Below are 12,134 nucleotides of genomic sequence, written 5' to 3'. Positions count from 1 at the left end.
TCAGGTCCTTAACATACCACTTGGACACAAACACTTTCCTGGCGTGTTGGAGTCAGAGGACCATTTGACCATCATCGACTTTGTGCCCTTGAGATGATCAGTGAGGGGCCGGCTATCATGATGAAATTCGGGATAAATCGCTCATATCTTACAATTCCCAGAAACGCCCTAACCTGCTTTTTGGAGACCGGTTATGGCCACTTTTGGATTGCCTCCTCTATCTGTGGCTTTATCTCGCCCCTTCTAACGATGTACCCAAGTACTTGGCTCTTCTTTCCTGAGGGCACGCTTCTTTGGGTTTATGGTAAACCGTGTCTTTCCCAGTGCATCGAGTACCACCTGGACCTTCTGCAGGTGACTACCCTTATTCGGGCTGAAGTTCACGATGTCATCTAAGTAAGTGGCTGCATACTTCTTGTGATGGACTAGTATCCAGTCCATAGCCCTCTGAATGGTACCCGTCAGGTGTAGAGGAGGCTGTCTTCTCCTTGGCACTTGGAGAGTTTTCCAGTACCCTTTCGTCAGGTCCAGGGGGGTGATGTATCTGGCTGACCCTAGCCTCTCAATAAGCTCATCGACCCGGGGCATCGGCTACGTGTAGAATTTGGACACCTCATTGAGCTTCCTGTATTCGTTGCAGAAGCGCCACTCCATCCGGTTTTGGCACAAGGAGAATAGGGCTGGACCAGCTGCTCTGTGACTCCTCGATGATACCCAGGCTCAACATTCCCTTGGAGATTATCTTGGAGATCACCTCACAGTGAGCTCCAGGAATCCAATATGGCCTTTGGTTCACTTTCACATGTGGTTCCATGAGGATTTCGTGCTCCACAACCTGCGTACATCCTGGTATCTCCAAAAACAGGTCTTGGTTCCGCTGATGCAGTTCACGGTACTGTTGTTTCTTGGTCGGCGACAGTGTCCTTGCCATTGTGACATCCTCGACTTTAGATTAAGGATGGGCCCCTAGGCACGTTGCTTCTACCAGATCCCTGTCCCTCCATGTTTTCAGCAGTGTAATGTGGTACACCAGGTATGGTTTTCTTCTCCCTGGTTGGTACACCTTGTAGTTGACGTCACTCAACTTTTCGACCACCTCATATGGCCCTTGCCACTTGGCCAGGAATTAACTTTCAACGGTGGGGATCAGCACCAACACCCGGTCTCCAGGGCTAAACTGTCTCAGTCTTGACGATCGATTGTAGACCCTTGCCTGGGCTTCTTGTGCCACACATTTGATAATGCTTCGATGGGGTGTTACCTCCTCTCCCAGGTCTCCTTTGCAATGTCCAGAAGACCTCGAGGGTGCCATCTGTATAGAATCTCAAACAGCGAGATCCCCATAGAGGCCTGTGGGACTGCTCTGATGGAGAACATTAAGGATGGCAGGAGGCAATCCCAATCTTGGCCTCCTTCTCCACGACTTTCTTAAACACAGATTTCAAGGTTTTATTGAACCTCTCCACCAGGACGCCTATTTGCGGATGGTACATCAGTGTCCTAAGTTGGGTAATTTGAAGGGCCTTCCACAACTCCCTCATTGCCTTGGACATGAACGGTGTCCCTTGGTCTGTCAAGATCTCCTTCGGCAGGCCCGTCTGGGAGAAGAAATGCACTAGCTCCCGTGCCATACTGTGGGTGGGGGAGTTTCTCAGTGTTACCGCCTCCGGTTACCCTGCAGCATAGTCCATTAATACCAAGATGTACTGATGACCCCTGGTGGACTCAGCTAAAAGCCTGACCAGGTCTATGGCAATCCGGTCAAATGGGGCTTCGATTATGGGTAATATAATGAAGGGATGGCGGAAGTGGAATACGGGGGCAGTTAGTTGACAGGTAGGGCAGGACCAGCAGAAATTAACAATGTCCCTGTGACACTCAGGCCAGTAGAACCTCTGAAGGACTTGCTCTTGGGTTTTGTCTACGTTTAGATCCCCCCCAAGACATAAGCATAGGCCAGGTTTTGTACCCTACATCTACAGGGTCCCGGGACTAACAGCTCCTCTAATACTTCCCACCACTGTTTAGTTACCCGATATAGGAACTCCTCATTGACTGCAAAGTACGGGAACCTGTTGTAGCCCCTGGTTCTTGGACAACCCCATTTATCAAAGACACATTTTCAAGTGTAATTTTATAAGTGAAATCCTGCATTTGGACAGTCTCAAAATTCCTGCGAGAAACCCCCATTTCTGGAATTTCTACCTCACTGGTCACCATCTTGTCCTAATCACCAGCCAGGACACAGAAGGGCAACTCATCCATCTCCGACTTTGATGAAATTTCAACAGGGCTGAGCTGGCTCCTGTCTGCGGCCATTGGTATCTCCGCCTTTCCCCACAAGTCCCAGAAAAGGCTGAAGTCCCGCCCAATTATGATGGGGTGTAGCAAGCCTTTGACTACCCCGACCTCATAGTACTCAGTACTATGGCAAGTGACAACCCCTCAGCGACCCCCTTGGGATCTAGGCTCCCCCCTGTGGTGGCTCTACTACTCTTTTGGGGCTCAGGTTCTCCAGGGTACCCCAGTATGGGGATGTACCACCCCCTGGCTTTCTTAGGGACGTCTTGACCACATGATACCGTTCCACTAGGCCCACCAGTCTGTCCGAATTCTGGGGATCTCCTCTGTACCGTACCTCTGCTGCTGAAAAAGTATTCAAGTTATGACTCTCCGAAAATGGCCATATAAAAAGTAATTACACTATTCAGTAATTTGATTTTCCTGAGCCCGTGACTGCACCATGAGAGAGAGTCTGCCTCCCAGGACTGGAAACCAGTGGATCCAAAAAGGTGGAGCCTCCCACCATATATCCATGGTTTCCAAAAAAGCAATCTCCTTCGTGTGGTTATTTTATCCATTTTATGTGTTTTTTCTTTATAGCACCCAGTGAGAGAACTTTCACAAAAAAATACAGAAGAGAAGTGAGGGAATGTAGGGGTGCTGTCATGGGCTCCGGAACATCAAATTACCAGTTAGTGTAATTATCATTTTTCCATTAATTCATGGCAACACCATGAGAGATTTCCAAGGAATCTTCTCTAAGAGTATGACCACCACCTGCAACACTTTACGTCCAAAAGACAGATCAAGAAATGACAAGATCAAACCTGTAGTGTCAGAAAAAACTAGATGGAGAAGACCCAAGTGGCTGCTTTACATATAGAATCTATGGAAGTCTCTGCCTTCTCTGCCTAAAACGTGTAGTGAGTTACTGTATGACCCCTCCTGGAGCGGAGTAGAAGACTCCTTGGCCCCCACAATAGTCTGTTTAATCCACCTAGCTATGATTCTCTTGCTAGCCACTTTCCCTTTGTTTAGTCCTTCTAACTGAACAAAAAAGGAATTACTCAGTCGAAAAGAAGATGCAACCTCGAGACATTTAAAGCACCGTAAGTCCCTTGAGACAAAGTCATATAATGACCCTCTGGCGTGTTTCAGCACCGCTACGGTCCCGTGGCATCCTCTTGTGTGCACAGCTTCTGTCTGGAAATCTGAAGCTACGTCACATGCTTTCAATTCAAGTGTCTCAGCACTGTTGCAGGAAATCCCAGGGCTATGGGCTTCTTCCATATCCCTAAAGCTAGGGACGCCCTAGCTATACTTGCTCACTGGATTACCTCTGATGGTGATGATGCCTTGTTGAGCTCCTAAATCAGCCATTATCTGTCTCCTGCCCCACCCAGAGAAGTGGGGAGTTGTAGTGTATAAGAATACACAAACCACACTAACGAAGGTAGACGTAAAGGGATAAACAAAAATACCAATCATAAAAATGTGCACTCACAAACAACAATGTGGCACACCAGGAAGTAAAGGAAGGAAAAACCAAATAGAAGCGATGATATGCACACAGACAAATCACCAAGCAAGTCTTCTGAACAATACTCCAAACTCCTCTGTAAACAACTAACACCTCCAACTCCAGAACCAGGCAGTATTAAACTAACATCGACAAGAGTCAAGTATATATATATATATATATATATATATATATATATATATATATACTAGATTATGGCCCGATGCTATCACATCGGGAGGATGCGATAGCATCACACCTCTTTCCATGTTAACCCTCAACACACACACTCCTCTCACCTTTCACCATCTCCACTCACTTTCACTCCACATACGACCCCTTCTCTCACTCCATCTCTCATACTCACGCCGTCATCACCGCTGCTCCACGATCCCCGACATCTTCCGTCTGCGCCATCCTGGATCCAGACGTTGTCCACGCCGGCGACATGTTCTTGCGGCGACGCCATCTTGAGTATCGTGAAATCCCGCAATACTCAAGATGGCGTCGCCGGAAGAACATGTCGCCGGCGTGGACGACGTCGGGATCCAAAATGGCGTCGGCGAAATCTCGCGAGTTTTCGCCAACGCCATTTTGGATCCCGACGTCATCCTCGCCGGTGACATGTTCTTGCGGCGACGCCATCTTGAGTATCGCAGGATTTCGCCGATCCAAAATAGCATCGCCGCAGGAACATGTCGCCGGCATGGATGCCGTCGGGATCCAAAATGGCGTCGGCGAAAACTCGAGAGATTTCGCAGATGCCATTTTGGATCCCGACGTCCTCCACGCCGGCGACATGTTCTTGCGGCGACGCCATCTTGACTATCGCGGGATTTCGCCGATCCAAAATGGCGTCGCCGCAAGAACATGTCGCCGGCGTGGAGGACGTCTGGATCCAGGATGGCGCCGGCGGAAGAAGATGTCGGGGATCGTGGATCAGCGGCGATGACGGAGTGAGTATGAGAGACGGAGTGAGAGAAAGGGTCGTATGTGGAGTGAAAGAGTGAGTGGATGTGAGTGGAGATGGTGAAAGGTGAGAGGAGTGTGTGTGTTGAGGAGGAGTGGTGTGTTGAGGGTTAACATGGAAAGAGGTGTGCGGTGACGTCACCGGTTACAACTGGACGGAAGTTGTTACAACCGGAAGCTGCTTAGGGCATTTATTATTATAGATATATATTGCTAAAAAAAATAAAGGGAACACAAACAACAGAATATAACTCCAAGTAGATCAAACTTCTGTGAAATCAAACTGTCCACTTAGGAAGCAACACTGATTAACAATCAATTTCACATGCTGTTGTGCAAATGGAATAGACAACAGATTGAAATTATTGTCAATTATCAAAGCATCCTCAATAAAGGAGTGGTTCTGCAGGTGGGGACCATCGACCACATCTAAGTACCAATGCTTTCTGGCTGATGTTTTGGTCACTTTTGAATGATGGTTGTGCTTTTACACTCGTGGTAGCATGAGACGGACTCTACAACCCACACAAGTGGCTCAGGTAGTGCAGCTCATCCAGGATGGCACATCAATGCGAGCTGTGGCAAGAAGGTTTGCTGTGTCTGTCAGCGTAGTATTCAGAGGCTGGAGGTGCTACCAGGAGACAGGCCAGCACATCAGGAGACATGAAGGGGGCTGTAGGAGGGCAACAACCCAGCAGCAGGACCGCTACCTCAGCCTTTGTGCAAAGAGGAAAAGGAGGAGCACTGCCAGACCCTGCAAAATGACCTCCAGCATGCCACAAATGTGAATGTGTCTGCACAAACGGTTAGAAACTGACTCCATGAGGATGGTCCGAGTGCCCAACGTCCACAGATGCACATTTGTGGCCTGCTGGAGGTCATTTTGCAGGGCTCTGGCAGTGCTCCTCCTGTTCCTCTTTGCACAAAGGCTGAGGTAGCGGTCCTGCTGCTGGGTTTTTGCCCTTCTACGGCCCCCTCCACATCTCCTGGTGTACTGGCCTGTCTCCTGGTAGTGCCTCCAGCCTCTAGACACTATGCTGACAGACACAGCTAACCTTGCCACAGCTCGCATTGATGTGCCATCCTGGATGAGAGGCACTACCTGAGCCACTTGTGTGGGTTGTACATCTCATGCTACCACGAGTGTGAAAGCACAACCAACATTCAAAAGTGACCAAAACATCAGCCAGAAAGCATTGGTACTGAGATGTGGTCTGTGGTCCCCACCTGCAGAACCACTCCGTTATTGAGGATATCTTGATAATTGCCAATAAACTCCATCTGTTTGCTATTCCACTTGCACAACAGCATGTGAAATTGATTGTCAATCAGTGTTGCTTCCTAAGTGGACAGTCTGATTTCACAGAAGTTTGATTTATTTGGAGTTATATTCTGTTGTTTAAGTGTTCCCTCTATTTTTTTGAGCCGTGTGTATGTATGTATGTATGTATGTATGTGTGTGTGTATATATATATATATATATATATATATATATGTATTGTGATAAAACACTCCGGGATCGCCTTTGCTGGGGTCAAAGGTCACGTGCGTTCAGCATGAAACTCAGGCGCAGAGCCGGGGTCCGGGTATAACTGACCCTGGGTCAGGTTTATTAACGGTGACAGCAATGCATAAAGAAAATAAAACATAAGACAAATCCTTGCCTGTCCGGCACTAACTAAACAAGGTACAACCTAACTACCAACTGGCGGGCTTCTCCCGTCCAGCCAAACCACAGTTGCCGTGGGCATTGCTTCCACTCACGTGTGTCTCTCACACAGACAGGCTCTCTGTGTTTCTAGGCTGAGACACTCACACAACCACCTGGCATCCTTTTATATCCACCTCCCATTATCCATTAGTAAGCAGGTGCGATACTGACCAGACTAGGCCACATAGGAAAGGAATCTGGGCGAGATATACCTGCCCTCATCCACTATTCCCCCATGATTCTCACATATCCCCCCCCTCTGCTCAGACCACTCTGGTCGAGCAATGACACCCGCCAAACAGTGCACTCGGGACAGGGCATCTGCATTCCCCATCTGTACCCCTGGGCGGTGCTCCACCGTAAAAGTGTAGGCCTGCAGGGCAAGGAACCACCGGGTCACCCGGCTATTCCGTTCCTTGTTCAAGTGCATCCACTTGAGAGGGGCATGGTCAGCGATCAGCCTGAACTTTCGGCCACCAGGTAATATTTGATGGCCTCTAGAGCCCACTTAATGGCGAGGCACTCTTTTTCTATGACTGCATACTTTTGCTCATGTTTGTTCAGCTTCCTGCTGAGATAGAGGACTGAGTGTTCCACTCCGTCCCTCACTTGTGACAGTACGGCCCCGATACCGGTATCAGAGGCATCCGTTTGTACCACAGACTCGCTGCGGAAGTCCGGAGTCACCAGTACGGGCTGAGAGCAAAGTGCCCGTTTTAGGCTATGGAAGGCTTCTTCAGCCACTAAACTCCATTTAATCATGATGGAGTCTTTCCCTTTTGTAAGATCCGTCAGGGGGGTAGCGATGGCTGCAAAATTGGGTATGAACCGGCGATAATAGCCGGCGATCCCCAGAAAGGCTTGCACCTGCTTCTTGTTGACAGGTTACGGCCAGTCCTGAACCGCCTGAATCTTATCGAGCTGGGGTTTAACAATACCCCTCCCAATTACATACCCCAAATACCGGGCTTCTTCTAGCCCGATATGACATTTCTTGGGGTTCGTGGTTAGACCTGCCTCCCACAGGTCGTCAATCACAGCTTGTACTTTCTGGAGATGAGTCTCCCAGTCCAAGCTGTAAATGACAATGTCATCCAAATAGGCCGAAGCGTACCGCCTATGTGGCCTCAGGACTCGATCCATCAGTCTCTGGAAGGTCGCCGGTGCCCCATGCAGTCCAAACGGCATATACACATACTGGAATAAACCTTCCGGCGTAACAAATGCCGTCTTTTCTCTGGCAGCCTCCGCCCGAGGGATCTGCCAATACCCCTTTGTTAGATCTAGGGTCGTAATATACCGGGCTTTTCCTAACCGATCTATTAACAAGTCGACCCGGGGCATAGGGTAGGCATCAAATTTTGAGACCGCATTCAGTTTCCTGAAGTCATTGCATATCCGGATGGTGCCGTCCGGTTTAGGAATTAGCACAATCGGGCTGGACCAAGCACTGTGCGATTCCTCAATGACTCCTAACTCTAACATTGCCTTCACTTCTCGGGAAACGGCTTCATGGCGCGCTTCCGGGATTCGGTAGGGTTTTACGTGAACTGTGACACCAGGTTCCGTTATGATGTCATGTTTCATTAGCGTAGTCTGCCCGGGTTTTTCTGAGAAAAAATTTTGGTTGTGAAGTAGAAACTGCCTGACCTCATTCTTTTGCCGCTCCGAGAGAGTCTCTGCAACCCGTACCTCCGGTAAGGTATGCGAGCAGACGGGACGGGCCAGCTCCGCTGACAAGGCAGACCGATCTTTCCAGGGTTTTATCAGATTTACATGATAAATCTGTTCAGGTTTCCGTTTACCTGCCTGGTATACTTTGTAGTTTACTTCACCAACTCTTTCCTTAATCTCAAAGGGGCCCTGCCACTTTGCCAGGAACTTACTGTCCACCGTGGGGACCAGGATCAACACCCTATCTCCGGGTGCAAACGTACGGATCTTGGCGCCCCTATCATAGATTCTTTTTTGGGCTCCCTGAGCCTGCATCATGTGTTCTTTGACGATAGGCATAACAGCCGCAATACGGCCCTGAATCTGTGTGACGTGATCTATCACCATTTTAAACAGAGTGACCTGACCCTCCCAGGTTTCTTTTGCAACGTCTAACAGTCCGCGAGGACGTCGGGCGTACAATAACTCGAAAGGCGAGAAATCCGTGGAAGACTGGGGTACTTCCCTGATGGCAAAAAGCAAATACGGAAGTAAATAGTCCCAGATCTTCCCATCCTTGTCTATCACCTTTCTCAGCATCTGCTTCAGAGTTTTATTGAACCGTTCGACCAACCCGTCTGTTTGAGGGTGATACACGGATGTGCGTAACGGTTCGATTTGTAACAATCGGCAGAGCTCCTTCATTACCCTGGACATAAAGGGGGTCCCCTGGTCGGTGAGTATCTGTTTTGGTATACCGACCCGACTAAACACATGCACCAGTTCCTAGGCAATCGTCTTGGTGGCCGTGTTACGCAAATGGATGGCCTCCGGGTAACGAGTGGCATAATCCAAGATCACTAGGATATGTTGGTGTCCACGTGCCGACCATGGAAGGGGCCCAGCTAAATCCATCCCAATCCTCTCAAACGGGACTTCAATAATAGGTAGGGGTACCAAAGGGCTACAGAACCGGGGCTTAGGTGCAGAGGCTTGGCAGTCAGGACAAGACTCATAATATACACGAATATCGTGATGCATGCCTGGCCAAACAAAACAGTGTAATATCCTTTCGGTAGTTTTCTGGACTCCCAGGTGACCTCCCATCACATGTCCGTGGGCCAGGTTCAGCACCTGCCACCGGTAGGGTTTTGGCACGACTAATAGTTGCACCGTGTCTTCCCCCTTTTTCTCTATCTGATAGAGTAAATCATTCTCCAGAACCATGTAAGGATATGCCAGCCTAGAGCCAGGTTCTACGGGTACCCCATTTATCAATTTTACATTTGTCCTAGCCTGAGAAAGGGTAGGATCCTTTATTTGCTCGCTTTGGAAGTCATCTTTCTGAACTTCTAAATCCGGCAAACGGGGAGGTGGATGGCAGTCGGCCTCCTCCTCTTCCCCGGTCTCCTCCGTATCACCCGCCATGACTGAAAACGGGAACTGCAGGTCATTTCCAGCAGACTCTTCACCCGAGTCTTCCGGGGAGACCTCTTCCAGGGGTTCGGGACCCACACGCGCCCTGGGAGAAGAATCATGTACACTATTACCCTGGGGTATCAACTGATTCTCCCACAATTGCCAGAAGTGGGGAAAATCCCGGCCCAGGATAACATCATGCAATAACGCCGGGACGAGTCCCACTTTATGTTGCACAGACCCATAGGAAGTAGTAATGCATATGACCGTGGTGAGGTACGAACAGGTGTCTCCATGCACACACGTTACAGAAAATTTGTCTGATGGTCCAGTCGGGGCAGACACCAGACTGGCCTTCACCAGAGTCACCACACTTCCCGAGTCTAACAATGCCACCACATTTTTGCCATCAACAGTTAAATCACACAAGTGTTTTTCCACACCCTTTTGACCGGCATTCACACTCACTACCCGTGGAACCATAGACATGCGTTTTTTAAAGTCTGTGACGTCGCACTGCATGGGTTCAGTAGTGACCGGACAGTTTGCAGCAATGTGGCCCATCTCTTGGCAGCGGAAACACCTAACGGGCCCCTTGCTTAGACCATAGTTTGTTACTCTCGGCCTCGCATTGCGGGAAGTCCCGGTTTCCTCCCCCACTGTCTTAGGGATTTTTCCTTCTCCCCTACTCCCTGGAACAGTCTTACCGATTCCACGTGGAGATGATGAAGAACGAGGACGGGTAGCGTCGTCTCGGAGTCCTTCCGCCACGGAGTAACGTTCAACCAGATCCACCAGTTGATCTGCCGTCGTAGGATTTCCATGGCTTACCCACTTCCTCAGGGCTGGCGGTAGAGCTCTCAGGTACTTGTCCATGACGACTCTCTGGATTATCTCTGGCGCTGTCAGCACCTCGGGTTGTAGCCACTTCTTCGTCACGTGGATCAGGTCGAACATCTGTGACCGCGGTGGTTTATCCGGCTGATAAGTCCATTGGTGCACTCTCTGTGCACGGACAGCGGTCGTCACTCCCAGCCGGGCCAAGATCTCGGCTTTCAGTTTGTCAAAGTCCTGCGCAGCTTCAGGCTCTAAGTCATAATAAGCCTTTTGGGCCTCACCGGAAAGAAACTGGGCAATCAGGCCGGCCCATCGTGCCTTCGGCCATTTTTCTCGCACCGCCGTCCGTTCTAACGTGGTCAGGTATGCCTCGACGTCATCTTTGGTCGTCATCTTCTGCCAGTACCGACTCACATGAATCACTCTCGACTCTGCTTCCAGGTTAACCTCAGGTAAGCTTGCCAGGCGCTGCGCCACCTGCTGGAGAAGCGAATGATCGGTAGCTGTCATGTCCACCAACTCCTTCAGCTGGGCCATCATCACCCGATTAGCCTCTTGCTGGACGGCGGTGGACTGTACCAGTGCTTTCACCACGTCCTCCATGCTCATGCTTCCAACGTGATGCCCGCGTTCTCCACCACAATGTGATAAAACACTCCGGGATCGCCTTTGCTGGGGTCAAAGGTCATGTTCGTTCCGCATGGAACTCAGGCGCAGAGCCGGGGTCCGGGTATAACTGACCCTGGGTCAGGTTTATTAACGGTGAAAGCAATGCATAAAGGAAATAAAACATAAAACAAATCCTTGCCTGTCCGGCACTAACTAAACAAGGTACAACCTAACTACCAACTGGCCGGCTTCTCCCGTCCAGCCAAACCACAATTACCGTGGGCACTGCTTTCACTCACATGTGTCTCTCACACAGACAGGCTCTCTGTGTACCCAGGCTGAGACACTCACACAACCACCTGGCATCCTTTTATATCCGCCTCCCATTATTCATTAGTAACCAGGTGCGATACTGACCAGACTAGGCCACATAGGAAAGGTATCTGGGTGAGGTATACCTGCCCTCATCCACTATTCCCATATGATTCTCACAATATATATAGCAGAGGGGAGTGGCCAACACTGAACAGCTGAGACCAGCAAAGCAGGAAAGCTCTCAACTGGACAGGTTAACCCTTGCACTGCTAGCACAAACCTGCACTGTTTAGAGGCACTTCACCATCTTATTAATCAGTGCAGGAGTATGTGAAATAAGACAACATGGTCTTCTGGCCCTCTGCTGTCACAGTAAACCCATGAAGTACGCCCCTTCTAAGAGTGACCTCCAAAACCTCAGGCCTGGGTCTATCAGTGTGCCGCGTGATAAGACTTGATCAACCTGACCGCATGGATATCAGGTTGGTACCCACTTTCTCTCTTCAGGACTGTAACCTTTCCAGTGTACCAGATACTGAAGAGACCGAAGAACCAAGCAAGAATCAACAAGCTTAGCTATCTGAAATTCCAAATACCCATCAACAATTACCGGGGATGGAGGTGGTGGTGATGTTTGAGGACGCATTTTTTTGAGTAGAGACAGGTGAAACACATTATGAATCTTAAAAGTGGGTTGCAAAGCAAGGCGGAATGCTACGGGATTGATGACGGCCATAATCGTATAAGGACTGATGAACTTGGGTCCCAGTTTCCAAGAAGGAACATTCAACTTAATATCCTCAAGGACAACCACACCAA

General features: G+C 49.4%; 1 protein-coding gene across 1 annotated transcript in view; it reads left to right on the top strand.

Moving 5' to 3' along the window:
* The window catches only part of LOC141060481 (uncharacterized), a 242,517-nt gene that overhangs the window by 151,380 nt on the left and 79,003 nt on the right, over window positions 1–12,134 (top strand).

This window comes from Dendrobates tinctorius, unplaced genomic scaffold (assembly GCF_039654945.1).
Source record: "Dendrobates tinctorius isolate UK_male_01 unplaced genomic scaffold, ASM3965494v1 ptg000237l, whole genome shotgun sequence".
Taxonomy (NCBI): Eukaryota; Metazoa; Chordata; class Amphibia; order Anura; family Dendrobatidae; genus Dendrobates; species Dendrobates tinctorius.
The sequence above is the reverse complement of the archived record's forward strand: the minus strand, read 5'-3'. Positions and strand labels throughout refer to the sequence as shown.